This window comes from Thermobia domestica, chromosome 1, assembly GCF_964235325.1.
Source record: "Thermobia domestica chromosome 1, izTheDome1.hap1.1, whole genome shotgun sequence".
Classification (NCBI taxonomy): Eukaryota; Metazoa; Arthropoda; class Insecta; order Zygentoma; family Lepismatidae; genus Thermobia; species Thermobia domestica.
In genome coordinates, this window is record NC_137454.1 from 91,652,385 (window position 1) to 91,666,521 (window position 14,137).

Below are 14,137 nucleotides of genomic sequence, written 5' to 3' on the forward strand. Positions count from 1 at the left end.
TAATTTTAGATTCTGTATTACTTAAAAACTTAATGTCACAAAAATTGTTATTAAGATCATCTGCAGTAAATTTATTGTTAGCCATATTTATTTTGTTTCCTACTGCTCTTGATCCCTAATATATTTAACTTTTTCCACAAAATTTTCGAGTTAGAAGTGCTGTTCGCTAGGTTCGAGGCAAATTCTTTTTTGGCTTTCCTAATTAATGTGTACTTCTATTTCGTAAGATTATATATTTTTTAAAACACTCGTCAGCCTGTACTGGGTTATTTTTATGAGATTTCGTGTATTGTCTATAAGAGAAATCGCGTTGTGCCATTAAATTTAGAATTTCTTTAGTTACCCACGGGGAAGAAGGTCGCGATATTTTGCGTTTAATGAGTGGAGCACGTTTATCAATTAGTGTTAATATCGCGGTATTAAAGATATTAAGTTGTTCGTCTATAGACGAAGAGTTGTAGATTACCTGCCAAGGGATATTTGTCGCATCAAAGAAAAGGGCAGCTTCATTTATTTTATTTAAATTTCTGTACGAAATAAATTTTGACTGTCTCTTCGGAGTATGTATAGAGTAGCAGGCAAACACTAGATCGTGGTAAGATATACCTGGAATTGGTAATTGCCCATAGTGAACAATTTTTTGCGGATTATTCGTTGAGATGAGATCGAGTAGTGAATGTGATGTATTAGTATGGAAAGTGAAATTTAAAGCACACATTGTCAGGTTAAGGCCAGATAAAACATCACGAAATGTTTCACTCTCACTGTTCAACTTCAGCATGTTAAAATTAAAAACTACCGAGAACTAAACAATTTTCATAAAAGGGAAAGTGTTGCAATATTTCATCTTCGAAATTTTTAAAATTTGCTTTTGGCGGTCTGTACACCGAACAGATGAGAACTTTTTTTCCGAGGAAATATGCGATACATTATTATGAGTATATTATATTACCTATATTGTTATTTAATTTTATTTTAAATATATTCGAACGTATGCTGATAGGAAAGCATGGTGGTGTTCGTGCTTAAATTGATTACACTGTGTTCCTGAAATCCAAAGTAAAGTTTGCAGCAAATTTTAAATCGTGCAACACTAAAAAACGATGCCCAAACTTACGATCGAATTTACTGTCTATAGAGAGGTATATGAAAGGTTCTGCAGTATTTTAGTTTCATGTTTCATCGCAGTTCATTTCTGAGATTCCAGATATTGTTTTTAAAAAATAAACAGCAGAAAATTCAAAAAGGTGCTAAAAGGCACGATCTATCACTTACAATAAGGTATAAAAGGTTTCTTGGTACAAATTTGATCACAATGTGATATTTAGTCGACAATGCTATTTTCAAAATATGCACTAAATACTATACGTAACATATTAATGTCCAGTATTTGAAGTTTATTCAAAAGTCACAATTATACCGTCAATTCTTGTATAAGACGTGATGTTACAAACCTCCCATTATGAGCTGCTCAACAACTTGTAGTTGCAGAACTCACTTTGCTGATTCAATTTTTGCCTTTACTTTAGCTTTCATTTTATCGAACTTCTCCGTGATTCCCTTTATTGAAGTAAGTCATTAACGTATTTTATTTTAACCACAGAAAAGATTCCAAAACAAGTAGTACTCTTGGTCAAAGTGCCGGAATATCTTTCACTATGTTTAAAGGTTGATGAGCATCTCAAAAATAGATCGACATAATGACATATCTCCAGATAACTAAATTTCGAGACAAAAATTATATACGTAACTATGTTAGGCTACCAGTGATAAATTCTGCCAACTAAACGAACATTACCCAAACTAAATGCAAACTATGAACATAATTACTTCAAGCAGATTTAAGTTACTTCAAGTGTTAGACTCCCCAACTATTCGTCACCTTAATGACATTTATAGTATATCAAGTATCTTCTCAGAGATTGGACAATAGCAAACCTAAAAAGTGGCTTATTACAATATTTTTTTGAAAATAAAAATGGATGAATTCGAGTTTCGTTTTACGCCCAATCTCACCTATATTTTGTCCTAAACTTAACTCATGCGGTTATATTTATCAAACCGAGCTAGCTCAAAATACAACTTACGATAAATGAGAGCACTCAGACAAATTAGCTCAAATTAGTTAGCTCATTTACAACTGTGGTTAATACGTATCTCAAACTAGGTTTCTATCATGTAATTTGCGTTAAAATACATATGCTAAGGAGCTATACAATTTATGGCAAAAGTAGAGTAAATAACGTACCACCAAGATTGGGAGATAAAACACATAGTATCATTCAACGTGGACAAGTATATTATCATTTTTTATAGATTACACTTTAAGGTGGGTTGAGAGGTATATTCTGTGATTTTCTCCACGTCCAAATTAACTTCATATTTCTAATCATTACGTGAAAATTGCTGAATCACCTGAAATTAATTTTGCAACATACCAATTTTTTAAAATGTATATCGTAACGCGAGGAACATCAATATTGTACGTCAAAACTAGATTATTGTATTTTAGGAGCTTTCCGTGTAAGAGAGATGCAACTTAATTACTTTAATTATTTGAGACGTGTTCCAGAATTTTTTAAGAAATATATTCTGTAAAGGGAGTAAAGAGCAATTTTTACAATAAAAGAAGAAAAGAATAATCCATTTGCGTATTTATGAACTAGAGTCTTCTTACTACTATACTGTTACTAATTCATTACTATTATACATATACCCTCTATTTTCATTACGTACTGATCACTTTACTAAGTAAGTACTGCAAGTTTTGTAATTCTCATATTGCTATCGTATCTAGCGTTTGTATAATTTTGACGAGATCTGCGACAAATGCATTTTTATATCTTCACATAAGACTAGTCTGTATAGCTACAATAAACGTGCTACAAAAATTGATTTAATCTGAAATTTAATTTGCGTTATTCCTAGAAATTTTGGCTTCATTGAACTTCAGTTTATTTCATATTCACCAACACTATCTGGTGTACGTAAAATATAAGAAGGGTTCTGGATGTAGAAATGTTGCATATTATTTTTCAATCTCTGCTTACTGATAGTAAACACTGTCCTTAATTCAGATTCTATCTTCATTTCAGGTTGAATAACGAATCGATCTGTACTCTTTCACTGATTCGAACCCTGTTCCTTTCAAATTTGTGTTGACTTCGTTAATATTTATTGATTGCTTTGCCTTCGTAAATTTGAGCTTTTGAACAGGAAATGTATCAAGGTAAAGTTTTTTTAAAAACAATCTCTATTATTGATGTATATTTTATTTCATTGATGTTACATATGCATTTATTTTCTTCTTTTTTAGGTTAACTTAATGGTCTTAATATTAAATGCTTTCTCGTCATTCTCGTGTACAACAAGCTGCACATACAATTAATGGTTGAATTGAAAAATCAAGTATAGAAAAATAATGTCACAGTAAATGAAATCGTAAATCATGTAACTGACAAGGAACATCAACCAAGTGTCCGGTTCCGATTTCAATGATTTTTTTTTTTTTTGATAAAGGGCATGTGTGCATTATTTGTGATGACAAAAATTGTTTGCCATGTGCATGTTTTCTATTTTTTTAAATAATTTTTAAGAGTTGTGATATGGTTATTAGAGATTACTGCAGAAGTCCCTTACTACCCTTTGTAAACGGAGTAATGCAAGAACAACCATGTAGATACATATAAGGCCTAGAGGGAAGTCGTATGGTACGTATGACCTTGACGAGAGCCATCTTGAAATCCGCCATTTTGAATCAAGGTCAAGTTTTCTTAAATGGGAATAGAGTAATATGATATATAATTTCGGGCTAGAATTTAATCAGAAAAACAATGGCGAAGTTAGATTTAAGATTCGCACGTTTGGCGAAAAGTTACAGGTATAGGATTATTTTTTTTATATTCACTATGTCCATAAGTCCCGTACCTCCGCTTCTAACCCTCGTATTAATGACAATAAGTAGGTAAAAGCTTCGGTAATACATATTAGGCCTAGAGGGAAGTGGTACGGTAAGGATAACCATGACAGCAGCCACCTTGAAATCCGCCATTTTGAATTAAAGTGAAGTTTTGAAAAATGAAAACCATAGCATGTGACACCTCATTTTAATAGCAAAATTTCACAAAGAGCCAATGGTACGCTTATGTTTGTTCTATAGTTAACCAGTATAAATTTAGGACTGCTTCTAATGTGCGCCAAACGTCCATTATTCGATCTTAAAAATTGGCAACACTTTTAATTTTCACCACATGATTTAACTGTTACTTTGCAGTTGTTGCCATGGTTCATGTTTTCTAAATTTATTACATTTTTTAAGAGTTGCGATTTTTCAGTTCATGAATAGTGTTGGGATAAGCATCCAGCAATCTTTCTGAATTTTGAAGACTTGTAGTGTAAATATTTATTTCAAACCAGAATATATGAGTAGCCTATGAATCTATGTGACGTAAAGAAATACAAATGAAATTATAACAAATTGTTGTTATATGAAAATAAATATCAGGAAATGTAGCCTACATGTTACGCAAACGACAAACAATAAAATACTTTTAATAAATACAACTTTAAAGGAACAGCAGCAATTATAGAATATGTCAAAGAGGCATAATATGACTGTTCCCAACACGCTTCTTGTACTATGACCATAATACGACAATAGATAACTTGTTTATAAAGAGGTGTAACTTGATCGATTTCCATATCGAAACTGATAATACATCTTACAAATACCGTATGAATCTTTGGCAACAATCGCTTGAAAACGAATGATATTTTTGTCTCACTAGCTAAAAAATTGCCATATAAATAAATAAATAAATAAATAAATAAACAATAAAGAAATAAATATAAAACAAAACAAAAGACATTTGATTTACACAACAATCATATTTCGTTTCCTTTTGAAATGGATTTTCATTTCATTTCTCGTCTCATCAATTATTCATTACAAGCTACGTCTTCCGTATTAGCTGAATGCAAAGTTGGAGTTGTTTCGTCGTGCAATGATTCATGTCAGTAAACGGGCTTTTGAAGGGCAGGTGTCCGAAATAAATAATTACACTGCGAGTCTTCAAAATTCAGAAAGATTGCTGGATGCTTATCCCAACACTATTCATGAACTGAAAAATCGCAACTCTTAAAAATGTAATAAATTTAGAAAACATGAGCCATGGCAACAATTGCAAAGTGACAGTTAAAACATGCTGTAAAAATTAAAAGTGTTGCCAATTTGAAAGATCGAATAATGGACGTTTGGTGCATATTAGAAGCAGCCCTAAGTTCATACTTGTTAACTATGGAACAAAAATAAGCACACCATTTCCTTTTAGGAAAAATTTGCTATTAAACTGAGGTGTCACATGCTATGGTTTTCATTTTTCAAAACTTCACTTTAATTCAAAATGGCGGATTTCAAGGTGGCTGCCGTCAAGGTTACCCTTACCGTACCACTTCCCTCTAGGCCTAACTTTTCGCCAAATGTGAGTATCTTAAATTTAACTTCGCCATTGTTTTTCTGATTAAATTCTAGCCCGAAATTATATATCATATTACTCTATTCCCATTTAAGAAAACTTGACCTTGATTCAAAATGGCGCATTTCAATTTGACTGTAGTCAATTTCATACCTACCATACAACTTCCCTCTAGGCCTTATATGCATCTGCATGGTTGTTCTTTCATTAACAGTCCGTTTACAGAGGTTAGTAAGGGACTTCTGCAGTAATCACTAATAACCACATTACAACTCTTAAAATTATATTTTAAAAAATTAGAAAACATGCACCATGGTAAAAATGTTTGTCATCACAAATAATGCATATATGCCCTTTATCAGAAAAAATCATTGAAATCGGAGCCGGACACTTGTGTCATGTCCCTTGTGAGAATTTAAAAAACTAACAAAATTCTTATTCTAGATCGAACCAAAATGTTGTGTTTATAAATAGTTTGTTTTACTGGTCCTTACAAGGGAGATTGGGGAATTCGGTGAGTCGTTTATAATAAATATTTGAACATAACGTTAATATGAGTGTTTACATTATACTTTGCTTTAAATTTCTATCCTAACAGAGCGACGTGCTTTATATTATTAAAAAAATAATAACGCTTACATCACTTGAATTAAATTTTAAAACGTAGCTCTTGACTCGAGCGAAATTTTTATCATTTCACTTCTGATTATTTCATTTCATTTCAAAGACGAATTCTAACGAGGGAATCTATCCAAGTGTAACTCTGACTTCGAGTCGAGACTATGGTCGTTGGATACCTTGTCGCAAAAGAACATAACACGAAAACGGATACATCCTCGATCTCAACCATTGCGGAGATATAAGCGTGAAAACCTAGAGATTGACCTCCTTACTATACAGTACAAAGTCAGATTTTTCGGAAACGGTCGGGTAAGGAAACTCACCGAATACATATCAAATTAGTGTGGGGAGCCCAGTACCTTTTGAATGAAAAATGTGTGTCCCCTGGGCACTCGCAGGGTTCCAGGCGAGGTCCAACTCAAAATTTGCAAATGGAACCGGGGATCAAGTAGCATATTGTATGAAAGCTATTGTTAAATAAAAGAATACAGAACAAATCTCAACTTTCTACGATAACCCTGTGCAAACGGGCAACTGGTCAAAATGTCAATACAACCTACATCAGAAAATCTATGGCCACGCTTCTAAATCCGTTAAGATGCGACAATAACAAAACAGAAAAACACGTTTATAAGTGCAAGGTATTGAAGTAAAGCAAATTGCTGCAGAGTCTCTAACAGAGTCGCACAACGGAACTTATCCAAGTATAAGTATGACTTCGAATGACCAACGGACCATAGAATGACCATGGCCATTGGATTCCGTGTCCTAGAAGAGAAAGGATACATTGCCAATTGCAACCACCTTTCTCAGGGGATATCAGTTGTTTTGAACGCGCACACACGCGTACCGTAGGCAAGCTCTTTGACAAGTAAATCACGCCGATGGCAACGTTCTTCTATAAACTTTTCCGTTTTCGAAGGGTTAACCATTTTTTACTCATCTTCTACTCCACTATGCTTCTGTTCTTTTTTACAGTTATCGAACTGGTTTCCAGTTGTATATTTTCACGAAATATTATTCTTAACCATTTCCTATAACCCTAGACAAGCACCCTCCGATATACTTTGTTTTTGCATCACTATTTACGTTTCCGCCACCACCTTATTCTTCAATGTGTCTCAAAGTTTCAAGATCAATCCTTTTCGTCTTTACCATCATGTTTCTCATTCAGTAAATCTCCCGACAGAAATTTCCTGGTGCACTCTGCGAATTTGGGGTCCCGACTCGCGAAGCATATACCGTTGCCTTTTGAACTTCTCACCCTCCACGACGGTTGCGATTGACAATGTATCCTTTCTCTTTTAGGACACGCAATCCAATGGACGTGGTCATTCTATTGTCCATTGGTCATTCAACGTCACACTTATAGTTGGATAAGGTCCGTTGTGTGACTCTGTGAGAGACTCTGCAGCAATTTGCTTTACTTCAATATCTTGCACTTATAAATGTGTTTTTCTGTTTTGTTATTGTCGTAACTTAACAGATTTTGAAGCGTGGCCATAGGTTTTCTGATGTAGGATGTATTGTTTTCTGATGTAGGATCTTGTATGTATTTTGACCAGTTGCCCGTTTGCATAGGGTTATCGTAGAGAGTTGAGATTAGTTCTATCTTCTTTTATTTAACAATAGCTTTCATACAATATGTTACTCGTCCCCCGGTTTCATTTGCAAATTTTGTGTTGGACCCCGCCTGGGACCCTGCGAATGACCCGGGGACACAAATTTTTCATTCAAACGGAGCTGGGCTCCCCACACTAATTTCATATGTGTTCGTTGAGTTTCCTTAATCAACCGATTCCGAAAAATCTGACCCGGAATCTGACTTTGTAATGTATAGTAACGATCTCAATTTCTAACTTTTCATGCTTATATCTCCGCAACGGTTGAGATCGAGGATGTATCCCTTTTCGTGTTATGTTCTTTTGGAACAAGGTATCCAACGGCCGCAGTCTCGACTCGAAGTCAGAGTTACACTTGGATAGGTTCCCTCGTAAGATGATAATAGGATAAATACGCCTTGCAAAATCATCGATAAGCCCAGAGTCGTACGGAGGAAGTGAATTCTGGCGCACGGAATTCCCGGTATGATTTTAAAAATTTTAATAAATTTAACCTCATTTTGAGTTTGGAACCCTCGAACAGCTTTGAACCTCCTGAAATATTTTTTGCGTACGTGTCTGCATTAATCTTTCTTCCTCTGTATAGAACTCATATTTCATTTTTCTTCTAATATCTAAGTACTTAAAATAACAACTCGTTCTACTTTACAATCAAACTTGAGTATTTGCTTCATCCTAACCACAATTGTTTTTGTCAATCCAACATTTATTTTCTTCCCATGCTTTTTTTTTTTTTTTTTTTTTTTTTTTACATCTTTACCTCCAGTTTTCTATAATCATGTTAATGGTCGATTTCTAGAGCCCTATTATCGGCGCAAAGAATAACTTAATCTTTTTACCTTTACCCTTCTTAACTATTTCTTCTTAATATATATACTAGTACTGTCCTTCCACTCCTACCCGGCGTTTCTTGACACACCCATCAAAATATCCCTGTTCTACATCAGCATTTAAGTTCAGGAAATTAATTTGGATCTTCGGCAGTCGATCAGCACATATCTTGTTTGAAACGCTGTGGAAACCATTGACTATACGCAATGCTTATGCCCATGTACCCATCTAGGAACATCATATTTTCTATTGCTAATCTGGACTAATAATAAATATGTCCTAAGTCGTTTGTTATTATATTTTACAGTCTTATAAAATACTTCAGCTAAGTTACACAGTTCTCCTCCTATTTAGGTAATGTATAATGCAATTGTTATTTAGAGCTTATATTTAATTAGACAATTACATGTATTTCAATCATATCAGAACGCTTAATATTTACTTCGAAGTAATTGAAGTTTTTTTTTTAATTGACTTTAGGTTCTCATAAAGTACGAATCAAAGATAAACTGCATAGCCATTCATTGCATGAAATTCGAAACCCTATTTTATACTCTGTTCCCAAATACAATTAGAAAATCATTAAAGGATGCTTACTTCACACACACACACATATTATATATATATATATATATATATATATATATATATATATATATATATATATATATATATATATATATATATATATATAGATAGATAGATAGATAGATAGATAGATAGATAGATATAAATATATACACCATTGGCGTGGGAGAGCTCCTTCGTGGCTAAGCGGTTAGCGTACGTATCTTTGTCTTGGGAGACCCGAGTTCGATTCCCGGCGGGAGCTCATGTGGTTCGGATTCCACGTTAATCAGTAGGTCCAGGTCTCACATAGCCTCGCTGCTGAACAGGCTAAACTCAAGATCAACTCAACCATTGGCGTGGGGAAAGCCAATGGTAAGTTCCAGTTTTGGAAAAATTGAAGTATTTTGTGGAGTGTGATAAATTATTTAAAGGAAGTCTTAAGATCAGGATCACAAATGGAACATACTTCATGCAAGGAGAAACCATTTTCAATATAATTCCACTAGGAGGACAGGGGCTCTAGCCAGGTATGCCCCCTGCCTATACTACTTACTAATCTGGAAAACTAGGTGGTTAATGGTTAATATGATCTTTCCTTTTTGCCAGGGAGCATCAATAACCATAGACTATTTAAAATATGAAAATAAAATATATAAAATGAAAATAAAATGAAACTTATGGGTAATGGATACCCATAGGACATGATTATTTTCTTATAGATGAGATGAGAGGTTACACAAATAAATGTTGCTCACAAATTGTGCGTAATTGCATGCAATATACAATAAATATATATTAGTTATAAACGTAAATATACGCGAATATCGAAATAGTATACTCAGTATTCAAATTGCTGGGGCGGATGAGCTTGGATATTCAGTAAGCAAATAAAAGTATCGTTGGGGGATATGTTTATATGGGATACAAAATATAGTGCATATATGGCAGTTTTCTTCTTAAGTGCATTTATGATACAAGGGTGAAAAAATCCTTAATTCCGACGCTGTCTTTAACAAAACAGTAATGTATGTAATGTTAAGAATAAATACTGAAAGTTTATTAGAAGCTGGATAGAAGATCAAATTTATTCAGCAACTGTCTTTTGTGTGGTTCACCAAGTCACTGACATGAATGGCGAAGACATCTTCTGCGGTACAGTGATTAAACGATCACGACGTTTGTGACCTGTGGTCCATAAGACCCAGAGGTAGTCACATCAATGATCCACCAGACCCAGAGAGACTCGGATAGACCTATAACACTGAGTGACCCGGAGAGACCCATGACATAGGCAGGCACAGTATGACGCGGAGAAGACGAAAAATTTGTCAATATTTTTAAAAACAATTAACACGTTAATAATTTTTATAATAAATGTATGTTTTGCTCAGCGAGTAGTCTAACTCAAATTTTGAATCATCTTGAAATTTCACGATTGTGGAACAGCAATGTTTCCGGCCATTTTGAAGACATACTTCCGGTTGTGCAAGACGTGGAAACAGACTCAGAAAATGCGAACGAAACGATAAAAAAAAAATAATAATAACAATCTCGAAATCCGATGATGCGGAACAAGTTAATAACGCTCCGTTAAAGTGAATAAGGCTCTATGCTAACTGACACCACTTTTTTTTTTTTTTTTACACATCTTATGACTTTGTGGTGGACAATGTTGTGTCTATATGTGTTTTTATCAGGGTTATCCCGTTTTTCCGAAACTCTCCCTCACCAACGCAGTCATAGTTATTAATTTCCATTAATCTATTGTCCCCTTTAGTTCTAAGTGGTGTTAACATGGGACTTTAAATTAAAGATTTCTTTTAATTTCATGTTTATTTCCATTTTATTAAATTTTTGGTTAGGATTTCCACCTATTGTAGTTATATCTATAATACAATAATTGTGAATCAGGAATGGCACTCTTTATTTTACCAAAAGTTGAAAGAAATGTAGGAATTTTAGAATATATCATCCACTTTGGACTTCCGGTATACAGGGAGTGAAAATAGTATTTCAAAATTACTGATAACCAACGTTGAGCATGACCTGAGATATACTCAACCGTGAGGAAAATTTCATCTTCACCAAACGTTAAAATCATCACTAAGATTGTATACTGAAATAACTTTTAGACAACAAAGAACTTACAGAGTATAAAAACAGAGCCAAAACGAATCTTCAAAGTGCTATTAAATAAACTAGCAACTGTTTTAAACATTTTCTTATATAACTTAAACTAGAAATACAAGTCACTACACAAAGCAACATTTATTTAAAAATGATTCAGAAGACAGTGTCTGGTGAAGCAATATGTTCAGTTAGTTGACGAAACTGTTACACATTTATAATTTTTAAATAAACGTGACTTATATTTCAATAAACGTGATTTAAATAAACGTGATTTATTGTTCACTGATATATACTTCTAGATTAGTTCGATAAGAAAATATTTAAAACCAGTTATTTTTCTAGTTTAAGTTATTTATATTTCTAGTTTTGTTCGATAAGAAAATGTTTAAAACCAGTTATTTTTCTAGTTTAAGTGATTTATATTTCTAGTTTAGTTCGATAAGAAAATGTCAGTGATTTTTTTATTTCTAGTTCAGTGATTTATATTTCTAGTTTAGTTCGATAAGAAAATGTCAGTGATTTATATTTCTAGTTTAGTTCGATAAGAAAATGTTTAAAACCAGTTATATTTCTAGTTTAAGGGGTTTATATTTCTAGTTTAGTTCGATAAGAAAAAGTTCAGTGATTTATATTTCTAGGTTAGTTCGATAAGAAAATGTTTAAAACCAGTTATTTTCTTATCGAACTAAATTTTCGGTGCACAACTTACGGCGTCAAAATATGAAAAGTCTTTAAAACAATAGCTCTTGTAGTAAGATGTAACACAGTCAGTGGTGTCATTCACCCGGTGCTCACACGTTTGCCCGAACCGGCTGTTAAAATCTCTCATGCTACCAGATCCGGTTGTTAATGTAGCTTATCCACTTTGAAAAACAGTACTTACGGAATCAAATTTAATTCAATATTTTTTAATATCTAGTTTATTTTTATACTTTATCGACTTTTAATTAAAACATGCTACAGTTGAGACATGATACTAATTTCTACAGCATTTCATCAATGCCAGTGTGCAGACCGTACCATCTTCATTTCTGTAACTTATATGTATAGTTTCCTTTTAAAAACGCAAACTGATTACGCTGACGTAAACTGATATGCATTCCGTCCTCGATGTCTTTGTGTCTTGTCACTCATGTCAAACAGGCGTCATTACTACCTTTCAAAGTCAAGAAAAGTCTATTTTAGTTGGTGGAAAATTTTGAATCTATTCGGGAAATTTAATAACTTTGAACGGGAGATTTGCTTTCGGAATTTTACAATACTGAGTTACGGTTCTGTCATAATGTTCACAGACAGTGATAATAATAGTATACTCTTGTGTTATAACTATATTATAATGTAATCCTATAGTAATAAATCATTGATATTAATACTAAATCAGTTTACAACACTAATCATAGAGCCGGTTATTAAATTATTTGAATGATGCCACTGATTCTATGTATACTATCTGGCTCAGTTTCTGAATTTTTAATGTCCATTAAATTTTTCACTGAAGATCTGAAGTTTCTGGCTACTAGCTTTCTGCAAAAAATATGATATGCTTAATGTAAAGAATTTATTACGATTGTTGATGCTCTACATTATCGTATGTATTGAGAACACATAGATCTCAGGAAATAAATTGAACTCGTTATTTTCTCCTATAATCACTTTCTTTTAAATTTTTTAGAAAGTTACCAATCAATCTCTTCGACTTTTCTATCTTAATGTAAAGTGTGAACTGAAATATAATGTAAAATATTTTCTCAATATTGAAGATACGGTGGTTTAGTAGTAGAGTGATCCACTCTGCTATAAAGGGACATTGGTTCGATCTAATGTCATGTGAAGTTTAGATGGACGACATTGTGTTTACTCGGAGTTCCCTTTTTTCCTTCCACGTTCAACAACTATCTATTGGTTACTCATTTTCAGTATACAATCTTCCCTTTTAAGCAGTGATGATTTTAGCGTTTGGTCAAGGTGAAATTTTCCTTCCGGAGCTACAAAATTTCATCTCACGGTTGAGTATATCTCAGGTCATGCTCAACGTTGGTTATCAGTAATTTTGAAGTACTATGTTCACTCCCTGTATATTGGAAGTTCAAACTGGATGATATCTTCTAAAATTCCCACATTTATTTAAGCTTTTGAAGGAAAAGATTGCTATTCTAGATTCACAATTATATTATAGGTATAACTACAATAGCTGGAAATTCTAACTAATTTTATCAATATTTTTATCCGTTTCACCAGGCATATGTCAGATAGTACCTTCAAATACTACAGCTCTTAAAATTAATCCAAATGACTAGTAACTAATGTATTTAGTTATTTTAATAACTAATGTATAGAAACTTTCATTTATTATAAGATCATGTATGCAGATGATACGGTTATTATACTGTACCTAGAAGTTGTTAAACTGTATGGTTCATTACGGAAGTTAGAGAAGAAATAGTTAGAGAACTTTGAAATGTGGTGTTAAAGGAAGATAGAGAAGACAAAATGGACAGAAAGAGTAACAAACCAATATGTTTTAAAATGGATAGGAGAGAAGACAACGCTTTTAGCCAGATCCTTCATAGGAATTCCAATTGGATTGGACACATCTTGCAAAGAAACTCTCTTTTTCATATCGCCATTTAAGGAAAGATGGAAGGAAAGCGAAGAGTGGGAAAAGAAGAACACAACTGATCGATAATTTGAAAAATAAAATGAAATATTGGGACTTAAAACAGGAAGCTGAAGATCGAGAAATGTTGAAGAAACATCTCCATTCCAAAAACTAAAACAAAATAAGCACCTTATTAGTCCCAGAACCTGTCAAAAGGCAGAATACTTAATAATAATAATAATAATAATAATAATAAATTCAATGATGATGCTTTGGGACTCCAAAATTCA

The 14,137-nt window shown here is 33.1% G+C and overlaps 1 protein-coding gene across 2 annotated transcripts in view; it reads left to right on the forward strand.

Annotated features, from left to right (window-relative positions):
• The first annotated feature begins 3,100 nt into the window (after window positions 1-3,100).
• The window catches only part of LOC145666285 (WAP four-disulfide core domain protein 18-like), a 151,446-nt gene continuing 140,409 nt past the window's right edge, over window positions 3,101-14,137 (forward strand). For both annotated transcript variants that reach the window (XM_081733363.1, XM_081733352.1), the window contains exon 1: window positions 3,101-3,229. The gene's annotated coding sequence lies outside the window, so the exon portion shown is untranslated. The remainder of the gene's footprint in view (window positions 3,230-14,137) is intronic.